Source organism: Gymnodraco acuticeps, unplaced genomic scaffold (assembly GCF_902827175.1).
Source record: "Gymnodraco acuticeps unplaced genomic scaffold, fGymAcu1.1, whole genome shotgun sequence".
NCBI classification, from domain to species: Eukaryota; Metazoa; Chordata; class Actinopteri; order Perciformes; family Bathydraconidae; genus Gymnodraco; species Gymnodraco acuticeps.
Genome location: NW_022991335.1, coordinates 23,493 through 42,112, shown reverse-complemented (window position 1 = coordinate 42,112; position 18,620 = coordinate 23,493). Strand labels below are relative to the sequence as shown.

At 47.9% G+C, this 18,620-nt stretch overlaps 13 non-coding genes across 13 annotated transcripts; 6 read left to right on the top strand and 7 right to left on the bottom strand.

Moving 5' to 3' along the window:
* Nucleotides 1–3,431: 3,431 nt before the first annotated feature.
* On the bottom strand, nt 3,432–3,502 carry trnag-gcc. The gene has a single exon. It is a non-coding gene; the product is annotated as a tRNA-Gly (tRNA).
* A 459-nt stretch (nt 3,503–3,961) lies between these two features.
* Nucleotides 3,962–4,078, top strand: LOC117562606. Its single transcript, XR_004571588.1, has one exon. It is a non-coding gene; the product is annotated as a U5 spliceosomal RNA (small nuclear RNA).
* Nucleotides 4,079–4,226: 148 nt separating this feature from the next.
* On the top strand, nt 4,227–4,417 carry LOC117562594. The gene has a single exon (XR_004571577.1). It is a non-coding gene; the product is annotated as a U2 spliceosomal RNA (small nuclear RNA).
* Nucleotides 4,418–4,736: 319 nt separating this feature from the next.
* On the bottom strand, nt 4,737–4,900 carry LOC117562603. Its single transcript, XR_004571585.1, has one exon. It is a non-coding gene; the product is annotated as a U1 spliceosomal RNA (small nuclear RNA).
* A 3,545-nt stretch (nt 4,901–8,445) lies between these two features.
* Nucleotides 8,446–8,516, bottom strand: trnag-gcc. Its single transcript has one exon. It is a non-coding gene; the product is annotated as a tRNA-Gly (tRNA).
* A 459-nt stretch (nt 8,517–8,975) lies between these two features.
* On the top strand, nt 8,976–9,092 carry LOC117562605. The gene has a single exon (XR_004571587.1). It is a non-coding gene; the product is annotated as a U5 spliceosomal RNA (small nuclear RNA).
* Nucleotides 9,093–9,240: 148 nt separating this feature from the next.
* LOC117562590 lies at nt 9,241–9,431 on the top strand. Its single transcript, XR_004571573.1, has one exon. It is a non-coding gene; the product is annotated as a U2 spliceosomal RNA (small nuclear RNA).
* Nucleotides 9,432–9,750: 319 nt separating this feature from the next.
* Nucleotides 9,751–9,914, bottom strand: LOC117562591. The gene has a single exon (XR_004571574.1). It is a non-coding gene; the product is annotated as a U1 spliceosomal RNA (small nuclear RNA).
* A 3,545-nt stretch (nt 9,915–13,459) lies between these two features.
* On the bottom strand, nt 13,460–13,530 carry trnag-gcc. The gene has a single exon. It is a non-coding gene; the product is annotated as a tRNA-Gly (tRNA).
* Nucleotides 13,531–13,989: 459 nt separating this feature from the next.
* LOC117562604 lies at nt 13,990–14,106 on the top strand. The gene has a single exon (XR_004571586.1). It is a non-coding gene; the product is annotated as a U5 spliceosomal RNA (small nuclear RNA).
* Nucleotides 14,107–14,254: 148 nt separating this feature from the next.
* Nucleotides 14,255–14,445, top strand: LOC117562589. The gene has a single exon (XR_004571572.1). It is a non-coding gene; the product is annotated as a U2 spliceosomal RNA (small nuclear RNA).
* Nucleotides 14,446–14,764: 319 nt separating this feature from the next.
* Nucleotides 14,765–14,928, bottom strand: LOC117562580. The gene has a single exon (XR_004571566.1). It is a non-coding gene; the product is annotated as a U1 spliceosomal RNA (small nuclear RNA).
* Nucleotides 14,929–18,473: 3,545 nt separating this feature from the next.
* Nucleotides 18,474–18,544, bottom strand: trnag-gcc. The gene has a single exon. It is a non-coding gene; the product is annotated as a tRNA-Gly (tRNA).
* Nucleotides 18,545–18,620: the final 76 nt, after the last annotated feature.

Genomic DNA, 18,620 nt, shown 5'->3' with positions numbered 1-18,620 from the left:
GATAAGGCTTGAAATAGACATAGGTTCCAATCGGGGCCACAAACTGCAGCACAGCAGCAGGGGTCTTTTTTGGACTCAATGCCTATCGTCACCCAATAGCTTTACTCTCTAATTGTGTACAGATACCAAACAACAGTGAAGCTACTGTATGTTCCATTTGCGGAGAATGGGAACCTAGTTTTCCTCTTGGCTTACAAAGATTCTACCACTCATCTGTCCACATTCACAAGACATCGTAACTACCACTACGCTGGCGAGGTCAACAGCACGGTCAACAAGGTGGGTTTTTCAACAGATATGCTATATGCTCTAAGTCATTTGTTACAACCCGGCTCGTGGGCTGTAACATAAAGCAGGGAGGCGAGACAGGGAGCAGGGAGGCGAGACGAGAGATAAGAATAATATAGTTTATTGTTACAACACAACAAACTAAATAGACAGCAGCATCAGGTCCCCGAAACTGGCGCAGAGAAAGTGCCCAGAGGAGTGAGAGAGACGTATCCGGCTGGGCTCCTCCTATAACCTTTTCCCCAGGTGTAGCTCATCAGGCAGGTCTCATCCCCGACAGGTGCGGCTCATCACCACCGGAACCTGTGAACACCCACAAAGCACACACAAATAGACGGCACCCCACGTAGTGTGGAGGGGTCGTCACACTCCCCCCATAAGAAAGGAGTTCTCCTAAGAACACCGTTAACCATCTAAATAGCTAGGAGCTCTTCTCCGATATTTTTCCGTGGACAGAAGACCACTCTGGTCGGTCCCTTGACCCAGCACCTGGAAGAACCCGGAATGTCCTTCCATAAACCGCAAACTCCCTTGGCAAAAACCCTGACCCTATTTAGAGAGAATGGACGTCCATTCTCGGGAGACGTCTGACAGTGGTGCGGTTACCCAAAGTGACAGACCTAATTTTACCTCTATTAAGAGGCAATGGACTTCCACTCTCGGGAGAGCCCCAAACGACGGACTGTAAGCAGGGTCCCACACTCAAAGGCACGCAGAGATCCAGGGGGATGCACATGGCTTTCTTACCCAGGAATGAGTGTGTGAAAGCTGGGTAAAAGTTATGTGAATACAGGGGCGGAGAGAGCAGCAGCAGCAGGCTGTGACCCAGACAGCTCCTTCCAGCACCTCGCTCTCTCCCACCCAGAGGACAGGCTGCTGCTTACAGAGTCACTGGTCCCACACTCACAGGCAGAGATCCAGGGTGATGTACATGGGTCAGAAAAAGTCTAAGTTAGCTTTTGGAAGAACCATATAAAAGGGTGAAAATGGATAAAAATGTACCCCAAAATAGTGTCTCTTAAAGCGGATACAGTCCCCTGACAACTCCCGTTACATTCCTCCAGAGTCAGAAAAAGTCTAAGTTAGCTTTTGGAAGAACCATATAAAAGGGTGAAAATGGATAAAAATGTACCCCAAAATAGTGTCTCTTAAGGCGGATACAGTCCCCTGACAACTCCCGTTACATTCCTCCAGAGTCAGAAAAAGTCTAAGTTAACTTTTGGAAGAACCATATAAAAGGGTGAAAATGGATAAAAATGTACCCCAAAATAGTGTCTCTTAAGGCGGATACAGTCCCCTGACAACTCCCGTTACATTCCTCCAGAGTCAGAAAAAGTCTAAGTTAGCTTTTGGAAGAACCATATAAAAGGGTGAAAATTGATAAAAATGTACCCCAAAATAGTGTCTCTTAAGGCGGATATAGTCCCCTGACAACTCCCGTTACATTCCTCCAGGGTCAGAAAAAGTCTAAGTTAACTTTTGGAAGAACCAGAAAAATGGGGTGAAAATGGATAAATTGTACCCCAAAATAGTGTCTCTTAAGGCGGGTAAAAATGATGTGAATATGGGGTGACGTATATGGACACTTGAGCACCAGCAAGACCCCCACCTCCATAACCTTGTGCACCAGGCGAACCTGTGTACCCACATTTAAGCACTCCCCCACGGACTAAACCGAGAGGGAACACCGGTCAGAAGTTCGTGCCCCTGGTAAGACTGAATAACAAAAAAATATGGGGGCATGCCATTAAAACTGCTATGCATTGAGGATTTTAGTCCGAGATGAGTGCTTATCTGCGGGTATCTTGTGTCAGCTTCGTGGACCCCAATTTAAAAGGAAATGTCCATGATATTGACAAACATATTTATATACAGAATGATGATTATTTTACCCTCAGACACATGCATAGAGCACCCCCAAGTGTTGGCTTTACAGTTGGTCAAATGTGTCCTGCCGGTGGCAGGGACTTTGCATTGGAAGTTGACATCACATTTCCATTGTGCGGACATGTGTACATTTGAAGGACAAGTCCCATGTTAACTCTGTCCATAAGGCAGACCTTTTCCTTACACGAGCAAACAGGCTATGTCAGACTTCCATGAAATGCACCTCTCTGTGGCGGCTCACAGAGCCCCAAATGACGGACTAAGCAGCTCCAGGTTCGCTCCCTCACATGAGCAAACAGGCTATTTTACACTACCAGGAGACAGAGCGTGAAAACCACCTCTCTGTGGCCACTCCAAGACCCCCAAATCACGGACTAAGCAGCTCCAGCATCTCTACCTGACATGAGCAAACAGGCTATTTCACACTACCAGGAGACACAGCGCGCAAACCACCTCTCTGTGGCCCTACACAGAGCCCCAAACGACGGACTAATCAGCTCCAGCATCTCTCCCTGACATGCACACTTCCAGAACCTCGCGCACCTTGGGTCCCCGGGCCCCCGGACTTAAGCACTCCCCCACGGACTAAACCCAGATGATCACACCCTCAAGAACCTCGTGCCCCTGGTAATCTTAAAGGGGGGTGGATTTTGCGGTGCTTTACCGTCCGCCCATCTGCATCCGTATTCGGCCTTATTCACAGCACCACCCACCCTCCTGTGGAGGATGTTCTCATGCTCCTGGTAACCCTTTAAATAGTCTGATACTACCACTGCACGTTACAAGCCAGAAATAATGTTTAAATTGTCGGGAAAATAGTTTTTAAACATCTGGAAGAGATTATTAGCCTGTCATTTTGCAAGATATGATTTAACATTGAAGCTCTCCTGGAAATGGACATATTATGTCCTTCTCCAGGAGAGCTTAAATGTTAAATGATATCTTGCAAAATGACAGGCTAAAAGCCAGGAATAAGTGTTTCAAAGGCGGGGAAAAGTTGTTTAAAATAGTCTGATACCTCCTTTTTCAACAGATATGCTATATGCTCTAAGTCATTTAAGAAGGGATACAGTCCACCGGTCATCCCTTACAGTGATTTGATGTCGAGCATCTCACCGAGTTCTCAAATCAATGGGAGTCGGCACGGAGAACATCCCTCTTTACTTGTACACTCCAAAGACCTGTGTGTTTGCTGTAGCAGAGTCCAAGTGGTGTAGGCATTATACTTTATTTTCAGACAACAAAGAACTGTCTATTGCATTGGCCGGGAATCGGACCCGGGTCTCCCACGTGGCAGGTGAGAATTCTACCACTGAACCACCAATGCTGAATTATAATGCCAAACCACCATACGGCAGTTGAGGCGAAAAGTTCAGCCAACAAAGACTGTTTTTCAAGCAACCACGCCTCTATATTTCATTATAAGATCTATATCCGTAAAGACATTCTAGTGTTCCTCCCTTAAATGGATTTGATGTTTAGGGTCAAACTAGTGTTTTCTAATGCCGCGGAGTCAGCACGTATAACATGCCACACAACTCAAGCGTATTACTAAAGAGATAGGTTCCAATCGGGGGCACAAAGTGCAGCACAAAGTGCAGCACAGCAGCAGGGGTCTTTTTTGGACTCAATGCCAAAGAAGCCACAGGTGAGAGCCACGAACCATGCTCGCGCAGCTGGGGGAAAGGGTGTGGCCTGGGATGTGGAAGTGCCAAGTGAGGGTCACCGCGAGGGCTTGGACTGGGACAACTATGGTGGTGTCTGTTCTCGAGGACAGCCTCCACAATTACTCTGGTTTCTCTTCAAAGCGTATAAGTCTTTCGCCTTTTACTAAAGACTTCCGTGGAGAGGAACACCTACGAGTTCAACCTATTTTTGGTAGGCTTGGCCATTTGGCTGAGCATTCTGAGTTTGTGAAAGACAAGAGCAGTCATTAGCACCTGGGCCATCCGAGCTACCCAGCGCCTCGGTTACGCCAGGTCAAAAGAGCCGCACCAAGACCTGCGGCGACTGCGCAACGAGTCCGTCTCCCGCAGCAAGCGTTAAGGCTCATCGCTTCTCGGCCTTTTGGCTAAGATCAAGTGTAGTATCTGTTCTTATCAGTTTAATATCTGATACGTCCCCTATACGGGGACTATATATTAAATGGATTTTTAGCACTGGGAGCTGCAAGAGGGGCTTGCCCCGTTCACTCCACGCATCGACCCGGTATTGCAGCGCCTCCGGGAACGGTGCACCCATCTCCTGCCTTGTGGAAAAACAAACAAAGACGCATCTCCAAACCAAAACAAATGGTTTCAATTGAGGGCAGAAACTGCAGCACATCAGCAGCGGATCTTTTTTGGACTCAATGCCAAAGGTGACACATTGAACTTGCCTTGGCTCTGGAGCGTGGCACGCAGCGTGAGGCTCACTGCAAGGGACAGAGATATTTCGAGCCCAAAGCAAGGACACGCTCTGGGGAGGACATTGGCACCAGAAAGTCTTTCCTGGAGCAAAGAAGCCGCCACACATGCAAGCCGTAGCCAGGTTGTCTTTGACCTTTTCTTCAACACTATAATCAGGGGAGAGCGCGAACGCAGTCCCCCACTACCACAAATTATGCAGTCGAGATTCCCACATTTGGGGAATTCGCAGCGGTCAGCATAGCCGGGGTGCAATGGCCGAGCCTCGCCCTGGGTGAACCACCTTGGTGATCATGGTATCTCCCCTGCCAGGTAAGTATGAGTTGGACGGGTCAGAGGCAGGGCAGTCTTGCAACGACAAAGGACACGGCGTGGCGGTTCCTGCCTCTGAGCCGGCCAAAGCAGCCCATCAACCACATTTAACCCTTAAAGACAGATAAGGCTTGAAATAGACATAGGTTCCAATCGGGGCCACAAACTGCAGCACAGCAGCAGGGGTCTTTTTTGGACTCAATGCCTATCGTCACCCAATAGCTTTACTCTCTAATTGTGTACAGATACCAAACAACAGTGAAGCTACTGTATGTTCCATTTGCGGAGAATGGGAACCTAGTTTTCCTCTTGGCTTACAAAGATTCTACCACTCATCTGTCCACATTCACAAGACATCGTAACTACCACTACGCTGGCGAGGTCAACAGCACGGTCAACAAGGTGGGTTTTTCAACAGATATGCTATATGCTCTAAGTCATTTGTTACAACCCGGCTCGTGGGCTGTAACATAAAGCAGGGAGGCGAGACAGGGAGCAGGGAGGCGAGACGAGAGATAAGAATAATATAGTTTATTGTTACAACACAACAAACTAAATAGACAGCAGCATCAGGTCCCCGAAACTGGCGCAGAGAAAGTGCCCAGAGGAGTGAGAGAGACGTATCCGGCTGGGCTCCTCCTATAACCTTTTCCCCAGGTGTAGCTCATCAGGCAGGTCTCATCCCCGACAGGTGCGGCTCATCACCACCGGAACCTGTGAACACCCACAAAGCACACACAAATAGACGGCACCCCACGTAGTGTGGAGGGGTCGTCACACTCCCCCCATAAGAAAGGAGTTCTCCTAAGAACACCGTTAACCATCTAAATAGCTAGGAGCTCTTCTCCGATATTTTTCCGTGGACAGAAGACCACTCTGGTCGGTCCCTTGACCCAGCACCTGGAAGAACCCGGAATGTCCTTCCATAAACCGCAAACTCCCTTGGCAAAAACCCTGACCCTATTTAGAGAGAATGGACGTCCATTCTCGGGAGACGTCTGACAGTGGTGCGGTTACCCAAAGTGACAGACCTAATTTTACCTCTATTAAGAGGCAATGGACTTCCACTCTCGGGAGAGCCCCAAACGACGGACTGTAAGCAGGGTCCCACACTCAAAGGCACGCAGAGATCCAGGGGGATGCACATGGCTTTCTTACCCAGGAATGAGTGTGTGAAAGCTGGGTAAAAGTTATGTGAATACAGGGGCGGAGAGAGCAGCAGCAGCAGGCTGTGACCCAGACAGCTCCTTCCAGCACCTCGCTCTCTCCCACCCAGAGGACAGGCTGCTGCTTACAGAGTCACTGGTCCCACACTCACAGGCAGAGATCCAGGGTGATGTACATGGGTCAGAAAAAGTCTAAGTTAGCTTTTGGAAGAACCATATAAAAGGGTGAAAATGGATAAAAATGTACCCCAAAATAGTGTCTCTTAAAGCGGATACAGTCCCCTGACAACTCCCGTTACATTCCTCCAGAGTCAGAAAAAGTCTAAGTTAGCTTTTGGAAGAACCATATAAAAGGGTGAAAATGGATAAAAATGTACCCCAAAATAGTGTCTCTTAAGGCGGATACAGTCCCCTGACAACTCCCGTTACATTCCTCCAGAGTCAGAAAAAGTCTAAGTTAACTTTTGGAAGAACCATATAAAAGGGTGAAAATGGATAAAAATGTACCCCAAAATAGTGTCTCTTAAGGCGGATACAGTCCCCTGACAACTCCCGTTACATTCCTCCAGAGTCAGAAAAAGTCTAAGTTAGCTTTTGGAAGAACCATATAAAAGGGTGAAAATTGATAAAAATGTACCCCAAAATAGTGTCTCTTAAGGCGGATATAGTCCCCTGACAACTCCCGTTACATTCCTCCAGGGTCAGAAAAAGTCTAAGTTAACTTTTGGAAGAACCAGAAAAATGGGGTGAAAATGGATAAATTGTACCCCAAAATAGTGTCTCTTAAGGCGGGTAAAAATGATGTGAATATGGGGTGACGTATATGGACACTTGAGCACCAGCAAGACCCCCACCTCCATAACCTTGTGCACCAGGCGAACCTGTGTACCCACATTTAAGCACTCCCCCACGGACTAAACCGAGAGGGAACACCGGTCAGAAGTTCGTGCCCCTGGTAACACTGAATAACAAAAAAATATGGGGGCATGCCATTAAAACTGCTATGCATTGAGGATTTTAGTCCGAGATGAGTGCTTATCTGCGGGTATCTTGTGTCAGCTTCGTGGACCCCAATTTAAAAGGAAATGTCCATGATATTGACAAACATATTTATATACAGAATGATGATTATTTTACCCTCAGACACATGCATAGAGCACCCCCAAGTGTTGGTTTACAGTTGGTCAAATGTGTCCTGCCGGTGGCAGGGACTTTGCATTGGAAGTTGACATCACATTTCCATTGTGCGGACATGTGTACATTTGAAGGACAAGTCCCATGTTAACTCTGTCCATAAGGCAGACCTTTTCCTTACACGAGCAAACAGGCTATGTCAGACTTCCATGAAATGCACCTCTCTGTGGCGGCTCACAGAGCCCCAAATGACGGACTAAGCAGCTCCAGGTTCGCTCCCTCACATGAGCAAACAGGCTATTTTACACTACCAGGAGACAGAGCGTGAAAACCACCTCTCTGTGGCCACTCCAAGACCCCCAAATCACGGACTAAGCAGCTCCAGCATCTCTACCTGACATGAGCAAACAGGCTATTTCACACTACCAGGAGACACAGCGCGCAAACCACCTCTCTGTGGCCCTACACAGAGCCCCAAACGACGGACTAATCAGCTCCAGCATCTCTCCCTGACATGCACACTTCCAGAACCTCGCGCACCTTGGGTCCCCGGGCCCCCGGACTTAAGCACTCCCCCACGGACTAAACCCAGATGATCACACCCTCAAGAACCTCGTGCCCCTGGTAATCTTAAAGGGGGGTGGATTTTGCGGTGCTTTACCGTCCGCCCATCTGCATCCGTATTCGGCCTTATTCACAGCACCACCCACCCTCCTGTGGAGGATGTTCTCATGCTCCTGGTAACCCTTTAAATAGTCTGATACTACCACTGCACGTTACAAGCCAGAAATAATGTTTAAATTGTCGGGAAAATAGTTTTTAAACATCTGGAAGAGATTATTAGCCTGTCATTTTGCAAGATATCATTTAACATTTAAGCTCTCTTGGAGAAGGACATAATATGTCCATTTCCAGGAGAGCTTCAATGTTAAATCATATCTTGCAAAATGACAGGCTAAAAGCCAGGAATAAGTGTTTCAAAGGCGGGGAAAAGTTGTTTAAAATAGTCTGATACCTCCTTTTTCAACAGATATGCTATATGCTCTAAGTCATTTAAGAAGGGATACAGTCCACCGGTCATCCCTTACAGTGATTTGATGTCGAGCATCTCACCGAGTTCTCAAATCAATGGGAGTCGGCACGGAGAACATCCCTCTTTACTTGTACACTCCAAAGACCTGTGTGTTTGCTGTAGCAGAGTCCAAGTGGTGTAGGCATTATACTTTATTTTCAGACAACAAAGAACTGTCTATTGCATTGGCCGGGAATCGGACCCGGGTCTCCCACGTGGCAGGTGAGAATTCTACCACTGAACCACCAATGCTGAATTATAAAGCCAAACCACCATACGGCAGTTGAGGCGAAAAGTTCAGCCAACAAAGACTGTTTTTCAAGCAACCACGCCTCTATATTTCATTATAAGATCTATATCCGTAAAGACATTCTAGTGTTCCTCCCTTAAATGGATTTGATGTTTAGGGTCAAACTAGTGTTTTCTAATGCCGCGGAGTCAGCACGTATAACATGCCACACAACTCAAGCGTATTACTAAAGAGATAGGTTCCAATCGGGGGCACAAAGTGCAGCACAAAGTGCAGCACAGCAGCAGGGGTCTTTTTTGGACTCAATGCCAAAGAAGCCACAGGTGAGAGCCACGAACCATGCTCGCGCAGCTGGGGGAAAGGGTGTGGCCTGGGATGTGGAAGTGCCAAGTGAGGGTCACCGCGAGGGCTTGGACTGGGACAACTATGGTGGTGTCTGTTCTCGAGGACAGCCTCCACAATTACTCTGGTTTCTCTTCAAAGCGTATAAGTCTTTCGCCTTTTACTAAAGACTTCCGTGGAGAGGAACACCTACGAGTTCAACCTATTTTTGGTAGGCTTGGCCATTTGGCTGAGCATTCTGAGTTTGTGAAAGACAAGAGCAGTCATTAGCACCTGGGCCATCCGAGCTACCCAGCGCCTCGGTTACGCCAGGTCAAAAGAGCCGCACCAAGACCTGCGGCGACTGCGCAACGAGTCCGTCTCCCGCAGCAAGCGTTAAGGGTCATCGCTTCTCGGCCTTTTGGCTAAGATCAAGTGTAGTATCTGTTCTTATCAGTTTAATATCTGATACGTCCCCTATACGGGGACTATATATTAAATGGATTTTTAGCACTGGGAGCTGAAAGAGGGGCTTGCCCCGTTCACTCCACGCATCGACCCGGTATTGCAGCGCCTCCGGGAACGGTGCACCCATCTCCTGCCTTGTGGAAAAACAAACAAAGACGCATCTCCAAACCAAAACAGATGGTTTCAATTGAGGGCAGAAACTGCAGCACATCAGCAGCGGATCTTTTTTGGACTCAATGCCAAAGGTGAGAAATTGAACTTGCCTTGGCTCTGGAGCGTGGCACGCAGCGTGAGGCTCACTGCAAGGGACAGAGATATTTCGAGCCCAAAGCAAGGACACGCTCTGGGGAGGACATTGGCACCAGAAAGTCTTTCCTGGAGCAAAGAAGCCGCCACACATGCAAGCCGTAGCCAGGTTGTCTTTGACCTTTTCTTCAACACTATAATCAGGGGAGAGCGCGAACGCAGTCCCCCACTACCACAAATTATGCAGTCGAGATTCCCACATTTGGGGAATTCGCAGCGGTCAGCATAGCCGGGGTGCAATGGCCGAGCCTCGCCCTGGGTGAACCACCTTGGTGATCATGGTATCTCCCCTGCCAGGTAAGTATGAGTTGGACGGGTCAGAGGCAGGGCAGTCTTGCAACGACAAAGGACACGGCGTGGCGGTTCCTGCCTCTGAGCCGGCCAAAGCAGCCCATCAACCACATTTAACCCTTAAAGACAGATAAGGCTTGAAATAGACATAGGTTCCAATCGGGGCCACAAACTGCAGCACAGCAGCAGGGGTCTTTTTTGGACTCAATGCCTATCGTCACCCAATAGCTTTACTCTCTAATTGTGTACAGATACCAAACAACAGTGAAGCTACTGTATGTTCCATTTGCGGAGAATGGGAACCTAGTTTTCCTCTTGGCTTACAAAGATTCTACCACTCATCTGTCCACATTCACAAGACATCGTAACTACCACTACGCTGGCGAGGTCAACAGCACGGTCAACAAGGTGGGTTTTTCAACAGATATGCTATATGCTCTAAGTCATTTGTTACAACCCGGCTCGTGGGCTGTAACATAAAGCAGGGAGGCGAGACAGGGAGCAGGGAGGCGAGACGAGAGATAAGAATAATATAGTTTATTGTTACAACACAACAAACTAAATAGACAGCAGCATCAGGTCCCCGAAACTGGCGCAGAGAAAGTGCCCAGAGGAGTGAGAGAGACGTATCCGGCTGGGCTCCTCCTATAACCTTTTCCCCAGGTGTAGCTCATCAGGCAGGTCTCATCCCCGACAGGTGCGGCTCATCACCACCGGAACCTGTGAACACCCACAAAGCACACACAAATAGACGGCACCCCACGTAGTGTGGAGGGGTCGTCACACTCCCCCCATAAGAAAGGAGTTCTCCTAAGAACACCGTTAACCATCTAAATAGCTAGGAGCTCTTCTCCGATATTTTTCCGTGGACAGAAGACCACTCTGGTCGGTCCCTTGACCCAGCACCTGGAAGAACCCGGAATGTCCTTCCATAAACCGCAAACTCCCTTGGCAAAAACCCTGACCCTATTTAGAGAGAATGGACGTCCATTCTCGGGAGACGTCTGACAGTGGTGCGGTTACCCAAAGTGACAGACCTAATTTTACCTCTATTAAGAGGCAATGGACTTCCACTCTCGGGAGAGCCCCAAACGACGGACTGTAAGCAGGGTCCCACACTCAAAGGCACGCAGAGATCCAGGGGGATGCACATGGCTTTCTTACCCAGGAATGAGTGTGTGAAAGCTGGGTAAAAGTTATGTGAATACAGGGGCGGAGAGAGCAGCAGCAGCAGGCTGTGACCCAGACAGCTCCTTCCAGCACCTCGCTCTCTCCCACCCAGAGGACAGGCTGCTGCTTACAGAGTCACTGGTCCCACACTCACAGGCAGAGATCCAGGGTGATGTACATGGGTCAGAAAAAGTCTAAGTTAGCTTTTGGAAGAACCATATAAAAGGGTGAAAATGGATAAAAATGTACCCCAAAATAGTGTCTCTTAAAGCGGATACAGTCCCCTGACAACTCCCGTTACATTCCTCCAGAGTCAGAAAAAGTCTAAGTTAGCTTTTGGAAGAACCATATAAAAGGGTGAAAATGGATAAAAATGTACCCCAAAATAGTGTCTCTTAAGGCGGATACAGTCCCCTGACAACTCCCGTTACATTCCTCCAGAGTCAGAAAAAGTCTAAGTTAACTTTTGGAAGAACCATATAAAAGGGTGAAAATGGATAAAAATGTACCCCAAAATAGTGTCTCTTAAGGCGGATACAGTCCCCTGACAACTCCCGTTACATTCCTCCAGAGTCAGAAAAAGTCTAAGTTAGCTTTTGGAAGAACCATATAAAAGGGTGAAAATTGATAAAAATGTACCCCAAAATAGTGTCTCTTAAGGCGGATATAGTCCCCTGACAACTCCCGTTACATTCCTCCAGGGTCAGAAAAAGTCTAAGTTAACTTTTGGAAGAACCAGAAAAATGGGGTGAAAATGGATAAATTGTACCCCAAAATAGTGTCTCTTAAGGCGGGTAAAAATGATGTGAATATGGGGTGACGTATATGGACACTTGAGCACCAGCAAGACCCCCACCTCCATAACCTTGTGCACCAGGCGAACCTGTGTACCCACATTTAAGCACTCCCCCACGGACTAAACCGAGAGGGAACACCGGTCAGAAGTTCGTGCCCCTGGTAAGACTGAATAACAAAAAAATATGGGGGCATGCCATTAAAACTGCTATGCATTGAGGATTTTAGTCCGAGATGAGTGCTTATCTGCGGGTATCTTGTGTCAGCTTCGTGGACCCCAATTTAAAAGGAAATGTCCATGATATTGACAAACATATTTATATACAGAATGATGATTATTTTACCCTCAGACACATGCATAGAGCACCCCCAAGTGTTGGTTTACAGTTGGTCAAATGTGTCCTGCCGGTGGCAGGGACTTTGCATTGGAAGTTGACATCACATTTCCATTGTGCGGACATGTGTACATTTGAAGGACAAGTCCCATGTTAACTCTGTCCATAAGGCAGACCTTTTCCTTACACGAGCAAACAGGCTATGTCAGACTTCCATGAAATGCACCTCTCTGTGGCGGCTCACAGAGCCCCAAATGACGGACTAAGCAGCTCCAGGTTCGCTCCCTCACATGAGCAAACAGGCTATTTTACACTACCAGGAGACAGAGCGTGAAAACCACCTCTCTGTGGCCACTCCAAGACCCCCAAATCACGGACTAAGCAGCTCCAGCATCTCTACCTGACATGAGCAAACAGGCTATTTCACACTACCAGGAGACACAGCGCGCAAACCACCTCTCTGTGGCCCTACACAGAGCCCCAAACGACGGACTAATCAGCTCCAGCATCTCTCCCTGACATGCACACTTCCAGAACCTCGCGCACCTTGGGTCCCCGGGCCCCCGGACTTAAGCACTCCCCCACGGACTAAACCCAGATGATCACACCCTCAAGAACCTCGTGCCCCTGGTAATCTTAAAGGGGGGTGGATTTTGCGGTGCTTTACCGTCCGCCCATCTGCATCCGTATTCGGCCTTATTCACAGCACCACCCACCCTCCTGTGGAGGATGTTCTCATGCTCCTGGTAACCCTTTAAATAGTCTGATACTACCACTGCACGTTACAAGCCAGAAATAATGTTTAAATTGTCGGGAAAATAGTTTTTAAACATCTGGAAGAGATTATTAGCCTGTCATTTTGCAAGATATCATTTAACATTTAAGCTCTCTTGGAGAAGGACATAATATGTCCATTTCCAGGAGAGCTTCAATGTTAAATCATATCTTGCAAAATGACAGGCTAAAAGCCAGGAATAAGTGTTTCAAAGGCGGGGAAAAGTTGTTTAAAATAGTCTGATACCTCCTTTTTCAACAGATATGCTATATGCTCTAAGTCATTTAAGAAGGGATACAGTCCACCGGTCATCCCTTACAGTGATTTGATGTCGAGCATCTCACCGAGTTCTCAAATCAATGGGAGTCGGCACGGAGAACATCCCTCTTTACTTGTACACTCCAAAGACCTGTGTGTTTGCTGTAGCAGAGTCCAAGTGGTGTAGGCATTATACTTTATTTTCAGACAACAAAGAACTGTCTATTGCATTGGCCGGGAATCGGACCCGGGTCTCCCACGTGGCAGGTGAGAATTCTACCACTGAACCACCAATGCTGAATTATAAAGCCAAACCACCATACGGCAGTTGAGGCGAAAAGTTCAGCCAACAAAGACTGTTTTTCAAGCAACCACGCCTCTATATTTCATTATAAGATCTATATCCGTAAAGACATTCTAGTGTTCCTCCCTTAAATGGATTTGATGTTTAGGGTCAAACTAGTGTTTTCTAATGCCGCGGAGTCAGCACGTATAACATGCCACACAACTCAAGCGTATTACTAAAGAGATAGGTTCCAATCGGGGGCACAAAGTGCAGCACAAAGTGCAGCACAGCAGCAGGGGTCTTTTTTGGACTCAATGCCAAAGAAGCCACAGGTGAGAGCCACGAACCATGCTCGCGCAGCTGGGGGAAAGGGTGTGGCCTGGGATGTGGAAGTGCCAAGTGAGGGTCACCGCGAGGGCTTGGACTGGGACAACTATGGTGGTGTCTGTTCTCGAGGACAGCCTCCACAATTACTCTGGTTTCTCTTCAAAGCGTATAAGTCTTTCGCCTTTTACTAAAGACTTCCGTGGAGAGGAACACCTACGAGTTCAACCTATTTTTGGTAGGCTTGGCCATTTGGCTGAGCATTCTGAGTTTGTGAAAGACAAGAGCAGTCATTAGCACCTGGGCCATCCGAGCTACCCAGCGCCTCGGTTACGCCAGGTCAAAAGAGCCGCACCAAGACCTGCGGCGACTGCGCAACGAGTCCGTCTCCCGCAGCAAGCGTTAAGGGTCATCGCTTCTCGGCCTTTTGGCTAAGATCAAGTGTAGTATCTGTTCTTATCAGTTTAATATCTGATACGTCCCCTATACGGGGACTATATATTAAATGGATTTTTAGCACTGGGAGCTGAAAGAGGGGCTTGCCCCGTTCACTCCACGCATCGACCCGGTATTGCAGCGCCTCCGGGAACGGTGCACCCATCTCCTGCCTTGTGGAAAAACAAACAAAGACGCATCTCCAAACCAAAACAGATGGTTTCAATTGAGGGCAGAAACTGCAGCACATCAGCAGCGGATCTTTTTTGGACTCAATGCCAAAGGTGAGAAATTGAACTTGCCTTGGCTCTGGAGCGTGGCACGCAGCGTGAGGCTCACTGCAAGGGACAGAGATATTTCGAGCCCAAAGCAAGGACACGCTCTGGGGAGGACATTGGCACCAGAAAGTCTTTCCTGGAGCAAAGAAGCCGCCACACATGCAAGCCGTAGCCAGGTTGTCTTTGACCTTTTCTTCAACACTATAATCAGGGGAGAGCGCGAACGCAGTCCCCCACTACCACAAATTATGCAGTCGAGATTCCCACATTTGGGGAATTCGCAGCGGTCAGCATAGCCGGGGTGCAATGGCCGAGCCTCGCCCTGGGTGAACCACCTTGGTGATCATGGTATCTCCCCTGCCAGGTAAGTATGAGTTGGACGGGTCAGAGGCAGGGCAGTCTTGCAACGACAAAGGACACGGCGTGGCGGTTCCTGCCTCTGAGCCGGCCAAAGCAGCCCATCAACCACATTTAACCCTTAAAGACAGATAAGGCTTGAAATAGACATAGGTTCCAATCGGGGCCACAAACTGCAGCACAGCAGCAGGGGTCTTTTTTGGACTCAATGCCTATCGTCACCCAATAGCTTTACTCTCTAATTGTGTACAGATACCAAACAACAGTGAAGCTACTGTATGTTCCATTTGCGGAGAATGGGAACCTAGTTTTCCTCTTGGCTTACAAAGATTCTACCACTCATCTGTCCACATTCACAAGACATCGTAACTACCACTACGCTGGCGAGGTCAACAGCACGGTCAACAAGGTGGGTTTTTCAACAGATATGCTATATGCTCTAAGTCATTTGTTACAACCCGGCTCGTGGGCTGTAACATAAAGCAGGGAGGCGAGACAGGGAGCAGGGAGGCGAGACGAGAGATAAGAATAATATAGTTTATTGTTACAACACAACAAACTAAATAGACAGCAGCATCAGGTCCCCGAAACTGGCGCAGAGAAAGTGCCCAGAGGAGTGAGAGAGACGTATCCGGCTGGGCTCCTCCTATAACCTTTTCCCCAGGTGTAGCTCATCAGGCAGGTCTCATCCCCGACAGGTGCGGCTCATCACCACCGGAACCTGTGAACACCCACAAAGCACACACAAATAGACGGCACCCCACGTAGTGTGGAGGGGTCGTCACACTCCCCCCATAAGAAAGGAGTTCTCCTAAGAACACCGTTAACCATCTAAATAGCTAGGAGCTCTTCTCCGATATTTTTCCGTGGACAGAAGACCACTCTGGTCGGTCCCTTGACCCAGCACCTGGAAGAACCCGGAATGTCCTTCCATAAACCGCAAACTCCCTTGGCAAAAACCCTGACCCTATTTAGAGAGAATGGACGTCCATTCTCGGGAGACGTCTGACAGTGGTGCGGTTACCCAAAGTGACAGACCTAATTTTACCTCTATTAAGAGGCAATGGACTTCCACTCTCGGGAGAGCCCCAAACGACGGACTGTAAGCAGGGTCCCACACTCAAAGGCACGCAGAGATCCAGGGGGATGCACATGGCTTTCTTACCCAGGAATGAGTGTGTGAAAGCTGGGTAAAAGTTATGTGAATACAGGGGCGGAGAGAGCAGCAGCAGCAGGCTGTGACCCAGACAGCTCCTTCCAGCACCTCGCTCTCTCCCACCCAGAGGACAGGCTGCTGCTTACAGAGTCACTGGTCCCACACTCACAGGCAGAGATCCAGGGTGATGTACATGGGTCAGAAAAAGTCTAAGTTAGCTTTTGGAAGAACCATATAAAAGGGTGAAAATGGATAAAAATGTACCCCAAAATAGTGTCTCTTAAAGCGGATACAGTCCCCTGACAACTCCCGTTACATTCCTCCAGAGTCAGAAAAAGTCTAAGTTAGCTTTTGGAAGAACCATATAAAAGGGTGAAAATGGATAAAAATGTACCCCAAAATAGTGTCTCTTAAAGCGGATACAGTCCCCTGACAACTCCCGTTACATTCCTCCAGAGTCAGAAAAAGTCTAAGTTAACTTTTGGAAGAACCATATAAAAGGGTGAAAATGGATAAAAATGTACCCCAAAATAGTGTCTCTTAAGGCGGATACAGTCCCCTGACAACTCCCGTTACATTCCTCCAGAGTCAGAAAAAGTCTAAGTTAGCTTTTGGAAGAACCATATAAAAGGGTGAAAATTGATAAAAATGTACCCCAAAATAGTGTCTCTTAAGGCGGATATAGTCCCCTGACAACTCCCGTTACATTCCTCCAGGGTCAGAAAAAGTCTAAGTTAACTTTTGGAAGAACCAGAAAAATGGGGTGAAAATGGATAAATTGTACCCCAAAATAGTGTCTCTTAAGGCGGGTAAAAATGATGTGAATATGGGGTGACGTATATGGACACTTGAGCACCAGCAAGACCCCCACCTCCATAACCTTGTGCACCAGGCGAACCTGTGTACCCACATTTAAGCACTCCCCCACGGACTAAACCGAGAGGGAACACCGGTCAGAAGTTCGTGCCCCTGGTAACACTGAATAACAAAAAAATATGGGGGCATGCCATTAAAACTGCTATGCATTGAGGATTTTAGTCCGAGATGAGTGCTTATCTGCGGGTATCTTGTGTCAGCTTCGTGGACCCCAATTTAAAAGGAAATGTCCATGATATTGACAAACATATTTATATACAGAATGATGATTATTTTACCCTCAGACACATGCATAGAGCACCCCCAAGTGTTGGTTTACAGTTGGTCAAATGTGTCCTGCCGGTGGCAGGGACTTTGCATTGGAAGTTGACATCACATTTCCATTGTGCGGACATGTGTACATTTGAAGGACAAGTCCCATGTTAACTCTGTCCATAAGGCAGACCTTTTCCTTACACGAGCAAACAGGCTATGTCAGACTTCCATGAAATGCACCTCTCTGTGGCGGCTCACAGAGCCCCAAATGACGGACTAAGCAGCTCCAGGTTCGCTCCCTCACATGAGCAAACAGGCTATTTTACACTACCAGGAGACAGAGCGCGAAAACCACCTCTCTGTGGCCACTCCAAGACCCCCAAATCACGGACTAAGCAGCTCCAGCATCTCTACCTGACATGAGCAAACAGGCTATTTCACACTACCAGGAGACACAGCGCGCAAACCACCTCTCTGTGGCCCTACACAGAGCCCCAAACGACGGACTAATCAGCTCCAGCATCTCTCCCTGACATGCACACTTCCAGAACCTCGCGCACCTTGGGTCCCCGGGCCCCCGGACTTAAGCACTCCCCCACGGACTAAACCCAGATGATCACACCCTCAAGAACCTCGTGCCCCTGGTAATCTTAAAGGGGGGTGGATTTTGCGGTGCTTTACCGTCCGCCCATCTGCATCCGTATTCGGCCTTATTCACAGCACCACCCACCCTCCTGTGGAGGATGTTCTCATGCTCCTGGTAACCCTTTAAATAGTCTGATACTACCACTGCACGTTACAAGCCAGAAATAATGTTTAAATTGTCGGGAAAATAGTTTTTAAACATCTGGAAGAGATTATTAGCCTGTCATTTTGCAAGATATCATTTAACATTTAAGCTCTCTTGGAGAAGGACATAATATGTCCATTTCCAGGAGAGCTTCAATGTTAAATCATATCTTGCAAAATGACAGGCTAAAAGCCAGGAATAAGTGTTTCAAAGGCGGGGAAAAGTTGTTTAAAATAGTCTGATACCTCCTTTTTCAACAGATATGCTATATGCTCTAAGTCATTTAAGAAGGGATACAGTCCACCGGTCATCCCTTACAGTGATTTGATGTCGAGCATCTCACCGAGTTCTCAAATCAATGGGAGTCGGCACGGAGAACATCCCTCTTTACTTGTACACTCCAAAGACCTGTGTGTTTGCTGTAGCAGAGTCCAAGTGGTGTAGGCATTATACTTTATTTTCAGACAACAAAGAACTGTCTATTGCATTGGCCGGGAATCGGACCCGGGTCTCCCACGTGGCAGGTGAGAATTCTACCACTGAACCACCAATGCTGAATTATAAAGCCAAACCACCATACGGCAGTTGAGGCGAAAAGTTCAGCCAACAAAGACTGTTTTTCAAGCAACC